Below are 16312 nucleotides of genomic sequence, written 5' to 3'. Positions count from 1 at the left end.
CCCGGACACCTAGAAGACGCGCCTGGCAACCACCGTTCAGTCTGTCACAGTGATTCATTTTCAACTAAAACAGCACGTAAAAAGCTGTTTTAGCTTTATTATGAAACGAAAACTTGTTTTGCTTAATGATAAGAGCTTGTTCTTGCACTTAAAATTATATAGAACGTAACAAGTATCAGCGGGCCACTAAAGTTGGAAGACGGACAAGATTCTCGCTCGCATTGGAGCAGTTTGTCGTTTGTTCTTGCTTTCCTTCCCTTGGTTATGCATTGTAGGTGAGTAAACTTCATTGAAAGATGTGATATGGGTGAATGAAAGCCTTTTATGAAGATTTTATTTAAGAACGAGTCATTTGTGTAGCCATATCCACGTTTTAGATGAAGCCTCGTACAACATCAGGCAACACAAGCCTCGCAGACACATATACGCTCATTCCTCTGACGGCACAGCGTCCCTGAAGGAACTCCCATAGAACGTGGTGCCAGCTTTTCCTCATGGTGTTATAGTGAGAAACTGTATTGGTAGACATTACGCCTCCTTGCATGGTAAGATCCACTACTGTAGAAACGAGTCGTAGAACTACGCGCGCGGCTGCAACCAGGCAACGTAGGACCCGGAAAACCGCTGTGCCGAGAGCAGGACAAGCAGCAGCTCGCGGTCGACGGCGGGAGGACAGTTCAAACCGTTCTCGTGAAAGGAGGCGAAAAGTGGTCGCCGAGAAGACCCCGTAGTGCGTGCTATCCAAAACGTAGCTCCTATGGAGCTGCTCGTACAGTACGCTGTGACTGTGCTGCGTGTGCAGCACAGGCCTATGACTTCGGCAGTCTACTGCAGGCATACTCCCGCTACATTCAGGTGGGTATGTAGAAGTGGAATGTCGCTACAAATTATCAGCATGTTTTGCAAATACACAATACTTGGGAAATTTGCGGGCTATATATATATGGTTATTTTGCGAGCCGGTACGATTGGACGGTTCCCTCCATTCTAAGGTCGTCTCCTCGTCACGGTACTGACTTTTATATTTATCTCCTGATCCATTTCATAAATTTCTCTGGCGTGCAGGCAGACACCAATGCTACACAAGCAAGAGCTTCAAAGCAGCTGCATGGTAATGTTAAACCATGGTTGTTGAATAAGTCTATGGTATAGAACTAGCGAATTTACCCTCATTATAAAGTTCGATCACTTTCTTAGTGTTCTCTGTGTATGTGAAGGAAAGTGGAACTTACTCACGGAAAAATCAATACTACATAATTCTTAGTCGCACAAGGCGCAATTGCCGATTGCGTGGAATGATCACAATAGCCCATGTATTGCGTGCACCTATGTGTGTGCCTCTGGTGTGTTCACGTTTACTTTGGGGCTTTGGCACAGAAGCAACCAATTAAGTGTGCATAAATATTTGCTCAAAAACAGCCAAAAAAAAAGATAACAGTGATCTGGTGACACGCTCTTGTATTCGTAGTAGGTTTATATGCAGCTGCATCAGGCCCATTACCTGCTTGTAGACCTACTACATGCAGCTAGATCAACGGCTAGTTTAAGAGCCTGATTTCTTTTATAGTGCTGAGCTGACTGCTATTCTCGCTACAGTAATAACGGAAAAGATCTGTGGCAGAGAAGCGAAGAAATTGCAGCGTAGATTAATGGCAGACAGAGTGCTTCCACATTCGTAGTTTTTTATACCGCACTATAAAGTCGACAATTTGTTTCTGATTCTTTTCAGAAGCCTACGCAGTGCCACAAACGTAAGTTATTCAGAAAACCGGACGTGCATCTCGGATACCAGTCAGCCTTTCCTTGTATTTTATGTATCTATCAATTATGTACACCTATTTTTTTTGCCAACGTATTTCTAGTTTACATATACTTTTCTTTGGTCTGCATGTGGCAGATGGCCACTGCGTATAGAGAGGGATGTTTATGAAATACAACATCCGTGTGAGTGGTCTCGATTCAGATGTCCTGGGGCACTTGTTTTTTTGCAGGCCGTTATTTCTGCACATGTAGGTTCCTGTTCCCGATGACGACGCGCAAAGGCCACCACTTCAAAATGTATGACCGCTCACCGGTAGGCGGTAATATTAGAGACTGAAGTGGTCCCTTTCTTTTATTAATAATACTTCTTTATAAATTATATTATTGCAGTAATGTTACGTAGCGACACTCATTGACAGAGCCTGGGTGAGAAAAATGGCAGTCGTGCCTTAATTAGTGTCGCACCCGACCACTCACGTAGGTTAAAGACAAGTTTCGTTTCCACCTGTCATTCCGCGACTTCTGAGAGAGAACGCATTACGCAAGTCGATTAGCATTGCTATAAAAGTCCGGCCACCTTTTTCGCGACAGGTTTCTCACATTTTATGCTAAGGGACGTTTCTTGCTCCAGACAGCAGCTTACAACCATGAAGACCGTAGCATTTGCAATTCTGCTTTTCACTGCCGTAGTCGTGTGCGGTGAGTGGTTGCTAATTTGTTATTTATAATACAATTGCTCCTATTCTCACTATATGAGAGTAGAAGAGAAACAATAGGGTTTTCTCAAAAATCTGTATGGATTTCCTTTGTGGTTTCTGGTAACATGCACGTGAATGACAATTTTCAGCTTTCATAATGAAAGTAAGGTATCATAGTAAGAGGAATGGGAGGGACGCATTTCTCAAAATATAAATGATTCCGAAGTCATTGAATAGTGGCTTGGCAGCATATGCCGTGGAGGTGACGCTTTTGTCAGGGTGTTTACTCTCGTCAGAGCCTTGCTCGGAAGCCATGCGAATGCCGCCTATATAAAGTCGCCAATTGATAACTTCATTTATTCCGTCAATAAATATGATTCTTTCACGCGGCATCATTTTTTACTTGATATACATTGGTTACTCAAATTATAAGCGGCCCCGCAACAGCAACTATATTAACAGTTTGCGAGACACTGCTATATTCTGCACGTGCGCATTAGGCAAAGCTTCAACTGCATGCCACCTTTCCTAGCGCAGCTTTCCTACTTCAACCGTTCACGAACTCATACTCTTATCGTTTGGGAATGGCCGAGACCCGATGTGCGATTCCTGTGGGTGCGAGGAGACCATCGAGCACTTATTGTGTACCTGCCCCCACAGCGATGCACAACGCCTCTCTCTGCGGGAAACTTTACACCGACTGGACTTAAGACCATGCAACGAGTCAAAGATACTCGGACCGTGGCCACACCCGTCACTGGCACGAAAAGCGAATCGTGCATTAGTGCAATACTTGAAGTGCACCGGCTTACGAGACCGTTTATAGTGTCCCTGCGCATAGTGTCCCACCCACACGCACTCAGTGCTCACTTTCTACCCTTTTCCTCTGTCCATTCCCCTCTCCCCCATCCGCAGTGTAGGGTAGCAAACCAGATGCTCTTCTGGTTGACCTCCCTGCCTTTCATATCCTTGCTTTTTTTTCTCTCTCTCTTCTTTTCCTACTTCAACAACAATAGAATAAAATCTTTTGGGCATCGTGAGCTTGATATCACACAAAAATTTCATTCCGTAGGAAAAATAACTTATTTCTTTCTCCTTTGTACCGATTATATATTTGCTCATTATAGCCACAGCAAGAATACGCAAATTTTGATTTACGCATAAGTGCGGTGGGCTACACTTCCTCGCACTAGCTCGTCGAGCTCAATGCGGAGTTTGCCTCGAACGCGAGCCAGGCTGGAGGTTTGCGGTTAATGCTGCAAGCAAATCGTCGCTGTAGCTCATAAGCTTTGATTTTGCGCTTCTGAACACGATCTCACGGGTTCGTTGGGGGTAACTGCAGGCGAACTTTGATTGCCGGCGAAACGCCGAAACACTTGTGCAATCAGGTTTAGGGCCACGCTAAGCAGCCTCAAAAGGTAAAAAATTATATTAAAACTCTCGCTATGGCATGCTTGATAACGACCTTTTGATTTTTGCACATAAAACCTCATTATATCGGAACATAATTTTTGTCTTCTTTCGCAAGGTTTGTTGAAAGCATTGATAACCATGTTCAAAATAACTAGCGAAAACTTTTCGCGGCCCATCAGCCGCTGCAATGGAGCCAGTGTGTGAAGTATATAATCACCAGCCAGGACCTTGTAACTACTGCCACAATGAAATCACACTGTCTGCACTTTCGTGATGTTTTCAGTCATTGCAGGCATTAGTTTGGATGGCTGATTGCGACCTCAAGCTAAATTCGTAGACGAAGTACGTGCCTATGCGAAACTGCTCGCGAAGAGCGCATGGAGGCCTGGTTCAATCCGCTTCAGCGTCAAACAGCTGAAGTTGGCATAAACGCGAAGCACAGGTGAATAGCGCAGAACGCTTGGATTTCATCATATCTTGTTTGAACCGTAATATTACGCTAATGAATAAAGTGCTAAAGCCTAAAACGAAACTAGAAGGGGCCTGAAAAGTATTATATCACCATCCATTGCTGTATTTTGCTGGTTACTCATAAAGATCGGCACTGCTGTTTCGAAAATTCCCTGCTCAGTACTTTCTTTATCCTCCATGGTATTTAGTAGTAGAAAGACTAAACGATGGCGACGTGAAATTAACCCAGACTTCTTATAGAGCTGCAGTACGCTCCGAAACTACGGCTTGATATCTTTCTCTACAATGGCAGAAAAGCTTCCCACTGATCATACATCCAAAGACTTGTAGCGTGCGGCCGGAGGATTGTGGGTAGCTATGGGAACAAGAGTTATAAATTTACATGTGTATTGATGATGTGCCAGAATGTACAATGTGCTTTTCAGCTCTCCTGCGCTTTCCAGAGAGCATGCTTGGAGAGCAAATATCCCAAATGGGATTGTTTGTGACAACCATCTCCTAGTGATTGGCTATGTTTTGCCAGCTGCAAAATCACCATTCTCTTGAGAACCAACAAACTCGAGTGATAAACCTCGTTCAGTCAGGTGTTAGTATGAACATGGCCGATACGATTAAGAAAAAAATTAGTTCCTGGAACTCACTGCACGGCCACATGCTATAAGCGCGTCTATATAAGTCTACAGAGAGTACATTTTGCAGTACGTTGAGATACATGCATCCTTTATTTTGCTAAACACACTGGCCCAGCTTTAACATCACCTAGTGGTTTCGTGCTTTATTTTTTGTTTTAGATCGTAACGTCATTTTGTGTCATTTCAAAAGAACCACACATTCAATTTTCGTCGTCAGTGACCAAGCAGCGGTACTTGTCAGACCAAGTAAACATTTTCTCTAAAACCAGCTGCAGCCAATTTAACACACGCTTGGCATATTAGGCTGCCTGTGTGTAGCTTTATGTTACACCAGGTAATTTTTCTTATCATTCCTTCTTTAAGCCTGGAGGTTTATGAATGCTCAGGAGGGTACAGTAATCACGCTCAGGTAATCGGAGCCACGGCTATCTCAGCGCTATAACCGCCGTGGTGGCGTATTGGCTATGGCGGGGCGCAGCTAACAACAAGAGAGCAAGCTTAAATTCTGGCCGCGGCGACCTCATTTCTATGGGGCAAAATGTAAATACACCCGTGTGCACTACATCAGGATCTCGTTAAACAACCCCAGGTGGTCGAAATTAATTTGAAATTCGCCATCATGGGCGTGCCTCATACTTATATCATCGTTTTGGCGCTTAAACCCACAGAATTAAAACCCACGGTAGCAACATGCCAGTCATTATTATATAAGTGGGATGAGATGAAAATTACTTCAGAAATATTGAATCAATGTCAACTCGCCCAGGCAACCTTATCAACGTCCTGAAATGAACGGTGATAGGTTATCTTTACGAGTTTAAACTTTCTATGAAGCCTTACATGGGTGCTGCTCTCAGAGGAGCAATACATTCCTTTGGCTTTCTCTTTTCTGCACAGAAGGATCCAATGGTCGCGGTCCATCTGGAGCAGGCGGACCTCCGGGCCAGGGTTTTCCATTTATTGTAAGTTGTTTATAAGTATGGAAGCGCACATTTGTGTACCATTGTCGCGTTTCGCGGAGTTCACACGTAGCACCTTAGGTACTTAAGGTGAACCGCAGCGGTAGCCTGGCGGTAGAGCAACCGCCTCGCATGCGGGAGATCATCATCATCATCATCATCATCATCATCATCATCATCATCATCCTGACTACGCCTACTGCAGGGTAAAGGTCTCTCCCATACTTCTCCAACTGCAGGAGATAAATTCAAATCCCTGTGCCACCGGAGACCCACCGGTTTCTTCTAATGAGTAGAAGAAACCCTTGGCCTGGTGATTGGCTTGTTCTGGGATACACTTCTCGAAAGGGGTCACAATAGAGATTTCACATGAGAGGCATGGCCTCCGGGCGCCTCTTATCCAGCCTCAGATGGCATTATAGAAAAGTTGTGGCAGCGGCTTTGCTAGGCAAGTGCTGCCGCCGGGTACCTACAGGTAAATGATGTACACTCCTGGCCTGGTGATTGACGATTATGCTACCTCAGCGCTTGGAAAGGGGTTTTTGCCTTCAGCACGAAGGCGTCACCTCTTCAATAGGCGCCTTCGGAGCGCCACAGGGGAAATTGTTGCCTTGGGAGTGGCCCAAACGTATTTGTTTTTTCGCTCGCAAGTATTTCGAGGAGAATTTATGGTGCAAACGCATTTCCTAAGCGTATAACGCCTAAAGAAAGCCTAAAGCTAGGCCGAGTGTATATTTGTGCCTGTGTGCCAGGCGGCCGTGAGAATCGAGCCCACATCGCCCCGTAGCCGAGGCTCATGCACTACAAATAAGCCATGGCCGCGGGTCACCCACTGCACCTACGGTGTTGCAATGTTGCAAAAGACAGGCGTTAAGCTTCTAACCTGTTACAGCTAATCTGAGCCAAACCTTACATAACGCGTGTGTCCGCTACCCGACTGCAGCCTAGTTTTGTTCACCCTCCATTTCAGGAATTGAAAGTATTTTTAGAGCGCAGGTCTTAGGCGCCCGTACCTGCGGCTAGCGTCGACGTCGGCGAAACGGAGCTAATCACAAAAGCTATAGATGACAGCGAACGCGGAGAGCAGCGCGGGGATGAAGGACGCGAGGACGAGACGCGGCGCCGCCGCCGCTGGAGAATGGGCTACGCGCGAGCCTGCACGAGCAATGCGTTTCCCTGTTCACGCTTTCTTTCTGATCAATGAAGGCCCGTTCACGTTACTGGCACGGCAACTCGCCGCACGCCGTTTGCCGTTCGCGAACGGCGAGATTTTTTTGCCGTGGAGAGGCTTTGCCCGGAACCATTTGTGCCGCAATCGTACAGTGAAGTGGCCAATCAGCGACCGAAGAGTGGTCACTGAGGGATCGACGCCACCCTCACCGCCGCTGATCGCTCGGCGGCGCCAATATCGTCGCTCAGCCTTCTAGTTCACTTCAAGTCTAAAGCTGACGGCGCTTTTTACTGAATCACCGGCGCTTAAAAGCTGCAATATTTGCTTACTTTTGTTGTCGCTCTTTGCAATAATTATACACAAAGATGAAAATACACTATATAATATTAGCGGCGTCGTCATGGCGATGCGAGCACAGCGTCTGCCGTCGCCAGCAGGTGCTCTGCGGCCGAGCTCGACAAGTATCGAAGCTCTCGTTCGTGTTTAACGTTTGACAGTAGATGTCGTTTTTCGTCAAATTACCATGCAGTTAGCGAATCACTTTATCTAGGGGAAATTAGTTTGCCCGGAACAGAAGGTGCAGTCTATCTTTGCGCCGCCGGTGGCGAAGGCGCGCGTCTTCGCGGTCGTCGAAGGATACAATTTGCATATTTTTCAATAGATTCAACAAGCTTTACAATTTTACCTTGTAGTTGCAAACATACTGCGTTGCTCCCGAAGTAACAATACTGCAAGGGTCATTCATGTCAAAACAACAGTTCTAGCAATGAAACCACGAGATTTATTTATTTTATTATACTGCACTAATAAATATGTCTGGCGCTTTGTCCAGACACTTGTCGCTTACCAAGCCGTGGTGGGCCGATGTCTTTCCACACGGGCAATGACCTGTTATTCGATATAGTGATCGCGCCTGTGAACGCATTTATGGAAAAAAGGAATTGTAAAGACGTTTCTCATGTATGAAAGCTTGTAACAAATTCAACAGCATGCAAGACTGCAAGATAAGAACGATTGCAAAATTTAAAGCTCTGGCATAGTATCTTAGTACTACTAATAGTTTGTACACGACCGCATATAAGTTCAACACGGTGTCGGAGGAGGTGGCTCATCGGCAGTGAGCCTCCTGAGAGAATTTCTTGGATGAATGCAACCCCGCTTACTGCTTTCTGGCTCGATGCGCAATCCATCAACGTCGAGCATAACTCCAAGATCTCCTATGGACACGCAATGCATTTAAGAACATCTGGCCTGTTTTACCAGGGACGTTTTACAGCCAGGGACGTTATTACCAGAGACGGTATTTTCGATTTTTTTTTCGAATAGCCCTTTTTGCGGGCGGACTTCTCCGCCGCCGCCGCCGGTGTCTGTCGCAGCTACTTGAACGAATGAGAAACAAATTTACCCAGGAACTCCTCTGGTAATTGGCTAAGTATGCTTGGGCATTGTGCCACTTGCTCATCTCCACGCAGCCCGGTGTCATTACCAATGATATGAAACTTGATCCGACTATTACAAGCGACAGCGCGTTGGCGAGATGAAGTGCTGCCGACTGCGGCAGCGCGAGGTGAATTGATGACGCAAGAAAACTACTGCAAGTGGCAGCGCAAGGTACGCCGATGACGTTCCGATCATCATACGCCGTTAGCGCTCGTTAGCACCTTATCCATCCGCGTCGAATCATTATGAACCCGAATCGACCTTACTCCCGCGGTTGATCGCGACGGTGTGACGTTGCCGCGAGGGCCTTATCTTGAAAGCGATCTGCGATGACGACGAAGAGCGCGGGCTGCTGGCAGCGTCGTATGATCTGCGTTCTCGCCGCTGTGTTCGCGTTGGAGCGAGACGGGTCGGCCCCAAACCTGAAATAGATCTACGGTAAGGGTCAATGCAGCCAAGTACAGACAGCTTCGTGTGCTCTGCGCTCTTGCCGCGTAGCTCGCGTTGAAGCGAGGGGCAGCACGAAGGTGAATTCGCTCGCTGCTGCAGGCGCTATCTTGAAAGCGATCGTCTTTGGGGATGGGCAGATAGATGGTACGGTTTTTCTCGTCGGGTGAGCATAGAAATACTTGCGCATTTAAAAAAATACACACTTCCCGCCGGGATCGAGTCAGCTATTCTACCACGGCACCGCGCCTGTGCTTGCTAGCTGTTCTGGAACGAAGCTCCTGGAACGAAGTCTCGCGATTTGACGTGCGCGCCGTGTATGGTCTTTGCGGACAAATATTGCATTGCAGTTACATATTATTCTACCATGTGACACGCCATGCATCAATTGCTTAGGTAGCGGGATACGACAGATAGAGAAGTTTTGAGGAAGGCATAGAAGAATAAAGTGATAGACACAAGAGTGCTAGAATGAAAAACATGTATAGGCTCACTGAATAAATTAAGTAGACCAGGTAACTATTTGTCACCACCCCGTTTGAAAGGGCATGCCAACACTTTTTCGTCCTCACGTTCATCAGAAGCAGCATCATATCATGCCACCGGTCACGCGATGTGGGATGCGCGCACGTGCCAACTTTGCAGTGGAGCACCATTTTCTTCCACCGGCTCTCACATCATCAGACAGTTGTATCGTATCGCGCCCCGTGTAAAGGCATGTGACATGTGCGCTGCGTGTGTCGGCAGCTGTGTTTACTCTTCGGTACACGTTATGGCGTCTCTTCACCAGGTACAAACCCCTGCTGAAGAAGCGGATCATAGAGGTACGCGCGCGGCTGCAAGCAAGCAATGTCGGGCTCAGCAGACCGGCGTGCAGCTCCAGACGCAGCTTGCCATCGATGGCGGGCGGAGAGCTCCGTTCGTTCTCGTGTGAACAACGTAAAAACAATTCGCCACGTAGACACTTTAGTGCTTGCTGCTGAAAATGAATTTCCTATGCAGCCGCTCCTCCAGCATACGTTCTTACTGTCCTCGTGCGCGGCGCAGGCCGGTAGCTTCTCTTTAACGGTTTCAATTCGCGCCTAAATACAGTGCGCCACTAACTGTGCATTTAGCACGCTTACGGCTGCGATGCACTTCCTCATGTGCCATGCAGTCCTGGCCCCGCTCGAAATCACTATCAATTGTTTGAACAACTGAAAGCGTTTCAAGAAGGTCAGCACTTTAGCAGCAATGATGATCGGAACAGGCTGTCCATTCATAGCTGTGGAACACATGCACAAATACGTCTATGCTTCTGGCATCCCTGTACTGCGAATTATCTAGGATAGGCGCATCTGTGACATGGGTATACTCTCCAAGAATGAAGCTACTTTCATGCGTCTAAACATGTTTTATGTGGATTTTACGTATACGGCCCTGATATGTTCATTCACGCCACGTGCAACTTATATTTTTTTTTTACGTTTGGACACATTTGAAACACTTTGTGTAATGAAACCGATAATACTCATTGGGCTTCATGTTATCACCTACTGCTGCTTTCGAGTTCGCTTAGAATAGGTTATATATAAACAAGCATTACGTGGTGCTTAGCATTTTTAATAAATTTGAATATAAACACTTACTAGCATTACTCTAGTTCAAACTACCCTTATATAAGAGCCGCTTCGTTGCGCTTAGCGTGACTGGCAGCGCTAGCAAAACTTGTACGTTCAACAAATAGGCTATTCACTCTCAGTCTGTGAAAAAAGAAAAGAGCTTGTAAACGCAGGAATTATTATTTCACTGCCACGTACTTTCATTTCTTCCACTCAACGTGGTGCTGTGTGATTTGCGCTATTCCGCGGTGTCCTTCGCTGTGCTGCATAAGCATTACAGTAAGCTTAAACTTCGAATTCAGAAGCCTGCTATATTTAGGTGATTGGAATACAACAACTTTTCTATGTGCTCGTTTGACTTTCCTCCGCTCGTTTAGGTGACCAGAAAGACTTCTGCTAACGTGGGACACTGTAGTTTATACGGCCGAAGAAAAAATATTCATTAGCCAAGATCGCTCATATGCGTACGAGCTGCGGGTCCACCCCATTGACAATGGCGTATATTTATTTAGCAGATGTGCTTTGCCGAATAAAAGGATTAGCAGAGATTGTAAAACCTTACAACACTTCTGTAAGGCGTGTGCCATAGACATTTTATTTAGTAAAAGGCCCACTCGTTTGTTCAGTAATAGTAAAGGTTAACAGAAGTCAAAGTTTAGGCAGGACACGACCCGCATTTACCGCCGTGGTGCCGCTGTCAAACTAGTTACCTTCGTGACGGTGTCTCTCCCTATTCGGTCGCTCCGAACACCTGAGTCGGGCCTAATTGTAAACCTTGTGGTGAAGAAACGGCTGTTAACTTTCTGAGGTGTGGTGATACTACCTTGAAAATCACCGGTAGATAGGCAGCAAAAGGAAACACTGCTGGTAGTGAGCCACTTCACCTGCGGTCTCATAACCGTTCGGAAAGCGGACCGTTTGCTTGCCCTCGCATGATTGGTGAGAGCGGCGCTTTGCTCACGAAATACCAGTTCTGATTGATGGAGCCAGTGCAAGCCGATTGCTCGCTTTCCGGATCGTTATTGCTCTTATTGCTTGTGTTGAAAACACATCTACACTTCAGAGAAAAGGGAAAGCGAAGAGCAGGCTGGTAATTTTCACCGTAAGGGCACAACGCCTGCCTACTGTTGAAAAACTAGGATACAGAGAGATGGAAGAAATGAAGAGAGAAAGAAAAGAGGAACGAAAGAACAAGAACGCACACCTTTTAGGCCAAATGACTACTTAAGGTTCGTACGTTTTCTCTATCTGTCCATCTACATCTCTCCATCTACACGAGACTCCTGAGTGTGTTGAAATGGCTAACGAGCAGTACAGCTAAGTCCAAAGCACACTGGCTCCGCCATCTTCAGGCTGTCTTACTTGTTTTCTACGTGGTATTGGAAGTACGTGGGAAAATATCGAAACGCAAGTGCAAATTGAGCGAATAGCTTGGAAAAGAATCCTTTAAACAAAAAGGCTCGGTATGTTTGTTTAAATACGTTTCTATCTTTGACACGACCTCCCCCTCTCCCCAAGGCCCACTTACAAGTTTGAAAGATTTGGTAACAGTAGGAAATACACATTCGTCATACTCTGTCTACGATTGGGGTTCTCTGCAATAAACAACCACAACTATGTACACTACTGTTGTCTTGCTACGCGCGAGGTCGCCATTGACGTTTTTGCCATCGACTGAGGTTCACAGCATCCGCGCTTATGCTCAGACGTCGTTTAAAAAGAAGCACGCAGAGAGACAGACTTATTTATTTATCTAACACATTTTCATTCCTCTGGTCTTCATGACTTCTCTCATAGAATTCACAGAGTCCGATGTGGATCAAATTTCGCCATCAAATTTCGCGAATGTCTGTTGTAATTTACTTTCTGCCATCCAAACATTGAGAATAAATGTAAGACTAGTTACATGAAGCTGACTGTCTACATCTTCTTCCATGTAGCCACCAGGAATTGCCAAGAAGCGAGGCGGTGGCGCGAGCCGGGAACCTACAAGCACAGCGGGAAGTGCTGCCGGTGGCATGACTACGCAAGCAACGACGACAACTGCTTGATGGGTTTCGTCTGTTCATTAAACTCGCGGCGCGTAGTTTCTACAGGGTGATGTACGCCATTTATTGAATAATAAAACCTATAATGAGTTTGAATTTGATAAGGTTGTGAATGAACAATCAATTTGTCATTCGCTAATCAAGACAGAGCCTAGAGTTTGGTCTTTTCTGTCTCGGCTGCTGCTTACCGTGGCTACGAACAACATCACACTTTGGCTGAATCGGCATTGTTTTCCCTGCACCCTATCAGCAAAGGCAAGAGCAACACATTGTCGGCATTGCGGATTAACGCGAACTCCATGGCACCTAAGTTGCAGAACATTCTGTCAGAACGTAACGGCTTGCTCCGGTATACTGATTTTCTCTTTCAGAAATGGTGTGGCGCAACTAAGTCATCATACTGCCTCCTCATCTCCATTTTACAGTGAAGCGGTCATTTGCTGCCGGACGTATATGAAAGTACCATTAGCTGATAAATAATATACAACTCTTATTATTATTATTATTATTATTATTATTATTATTATTATTAAGTGGCGGACATATTTAACAATTTACCAGAAGAAATCTTTAACGCGACATCAAAAAGAACACTCAAACACATCTTAAAGCAGCTACAGTAAAATTACCCTCTTGTAGATTGTTTTTTATTTGCATCGCAATATTTACCTCTTCAACTTTTGCTATATGTAGATAACCAAATGTTATCTTGTTCTCATCAATTTTTTGCCTTTCATTTTTTTTTTCATTCAACTCTCCTCAATTTGTGTACATTTTTTTGCTTTGTCTATCACATTCATAGGCACGGTCCTACAAGCCAAATGAGGCTTAGACCGGCCTGCTTGTGTTATTTTGTACATTATCTGGCAATAAGTATTATTATTATTATTATTTCCACATCCGCCACCAAGGTTTGTGAGTGATGGCACTGGCTAACACTTCCAGGGTTCTACTAGGAAACATCAATACCCAATAAAGCGGATGGGGAAACGGCGCAGCGGTAGCTCAATTGGTATAGCATCGCACGCGTAATGCGAAGATTGCGGGAGCGTTCCCCACCTGTGAAAAGTTGTTTTTTCATCCACTGTGATTTCCATTACTTTATAGTTTCTTTATTTCATCTGTGCAGCACAAGGAATTTCCCATATGTTGTCCTTGATGGCAGTGGTTGTTGGCTTCTTATGATACGACGATATATATATATATATATATATATATATATATATATATATATATATATATATCCGGAAATTTCGACCACCTGGGGTTCTTTAACGTGCACCTAAATCTAAGCACACGGGTGTTTTTGCATTTCGCCCCCATCGAAATGCGGCCGCCGTGGCCGGGATTCGATCCCGCGACCTCGTGCTCAGCAGCCCAACACCATAGCCACTGAGCAACCACGGCGGGTATATATATATGTATATAAAGCAAGAGTCACAGTTAATCCTCAACGGGAAAGGCTTAAGCCAATGTATTCCGTCTTTACCTTGTCAGCTGTCACCCAAAGGTTAAGACGGCATACATTTGCCTAAGCACAGCAATTCCATGTGAGCCATGACTGGGCAAGATACTGATTCTCGGTAAAAGCAGGGACACCACCGCACGTGAAGTGTTGGAGGCGTTTCATATTAAAGATCGAGGTTCGTCTTGTATTAGCCACACATCAGCTTTACTTTTGCAACGCGAAAGAAGGCTTCTGGATAGCCAGCTGTGATTAGGGTGTTCCGCTGTTGAAGCCGGTAGGTATGTTGCGAATTTGCTTGGGTGGATATATTGGATGTTATACAGTATAGAATAATGACTCTTAAGTTTGCGCTCCCCTTTTTCTCTTTTGTCCTTCCTTGTTTGCGCTAAGCGATCATATTTATGGTCTTGTGACCATTTTAGTGTGATTGTTCATGGCCTGCATTACCTAATTCTCGGCCTTAATTCTCGGCCTTCAGCTCTTATTGACTTTTCGGTCAACGCTCTCCTCGTAGAAGTGCCCGCGCTTTCGGAAAGTGGTGATGCAACCCCCAAGTGCTCGAAACCCAGCATCTTTGTTCGAGTACCACCCAGACCACTGTCATATGTGAAATTGTCGTCTTGTTTGGCCGTTTCTGATGGAGAGTATATCTTCTGGCGCTGTTTTTACAGATACAACGTAATTAGTCTATTCTATATGTTTCGATGCAGCCGTAACAATATGACTGCATGGAGAAAACAAAGACACAAACTATCAACTTACGTTTCAAAGCATAATATGAGTGGGTATGCTTAACAGAATTTCATTCCTAAAGAAAGTATGTGCAGGGCAGGTCTGATAAACTTTTTACTGTCTTTTTTCTTCTTCCTAGAATCATTTTATATCTCCTGCTAAAGTGTCAATTAAAAATTCACAAATATCTTTACCTGCTGCTCCAGTTTTATTAGCAGATACCACGATCGGCAGGGGCGAAGTTTATGCCAAGATGTTAACGAAAATGTATGAATGTTGGACCGTTCTCGATGGTAACTAAATGCTCATATGAAAGCCAGCGTGAAGAGCAACATGAAGCTTCGCTGCGCGTTTTTGTTTGAATTCGCACTTTTAATGCAACTTCTATTTGGTGCCTATCATATGATAGTGATTGTCAACGAATACAGTACTCGTATATTTAGATTCACGCCTAGCTTCCTTGCGTCTTCTTAATCCAATAATTCATTTCAAACACACCTTTCTAGATTTCACATCAGGTAAATGCGTTTAGTTTTTTTACTTTTGAAACAGGCTTCTCAGAATCGTGCTTAAGGACTATATAATTTGGTGTTAGTTGCATAAACCATCATACCGAACTTTTGCCAGGTCTTCTTCAAGACGGTATTTCCCACTGCCTAATAAAGGAAACAGGGCCATAATTTCCAGGCTATTTATTCTCCGCCTTCGACGGGACAGAATACACTCCTTTCAGAAACATAATTTTTGGCTAACTGAGTGGGAAACAGAGGCCTTCATACTGCTTGCCATAGCATCCACTTGTGGACATCATGTAGTGGACACCGTGGCGGTGGTCGTTGAGAGCGCTGCACTGGTATTGGCCTGAGTTGTTGAATTCGTGATTGCTCCGGCGTTCACAGTCGTCACTTGGGGCTGCGCTGTAGAGGTAGCTTCAGTTCCATTGCAGGTGCGATTCTGTGGGCAGCAGAGTGTAATAAATGTCAAACATGAAAAGTCGTTGCCACGGCGTATGCGGTATCTGCACCTGCGGACGCCTGGAGACGTGTCTCAGCTTGAAACTCATGCGTGCAATAATGTTCTACAAAGCTATAGTTATACGGGCGAATTCTAAAGAAAGTATTTACAGCGAAGCTGTTAGCCCCTAGTGGTTCGGCATTTTCTTTTTGTGTCCATGAGCTAAAAGATGTGGGTCTATCCTGGCGGCAATGCAGCTATGGAAGCAGTGACTCGTAAAGCCCCGTACGTCAGTAAAGTGAAGCGAAGAGTGCACACATTTTTTTTTTGGAATCGCGCATTCAGGGGAAGCGCATCAGTTACCCCTGAGGCTGCAAGCAGATCAGAGCGTTCTGTATCATATTGAGCGTCTGCACCACGCATCAAATGGTCAATCGCTCCTTGATCGTCTGATTCACCGCCCGTTATCTCGCATGGGAAAAATGGCGGCATTAATTATGGATATCGATGCCATTTC

This window comes from Dermacentor albipictus, chromosome 2, assembly GCF_038994185.2.
Source record: "Dermacentor albipictus isolate Rhodes 1998 colony chromosome 2, USDA_Dalb.pri_finalv2, whole genome shotgun sequence".
Taxonomy (NCBI): domain Eukaryota; kingdom Metazoa; phylum Arthropoda; class Arachnida; order Ixodida; family Ixodidae; genus Dermacentor; species Dermacentor albipictus.
This window is presented reverse-complemented; position numbering follows the sequence as displayed.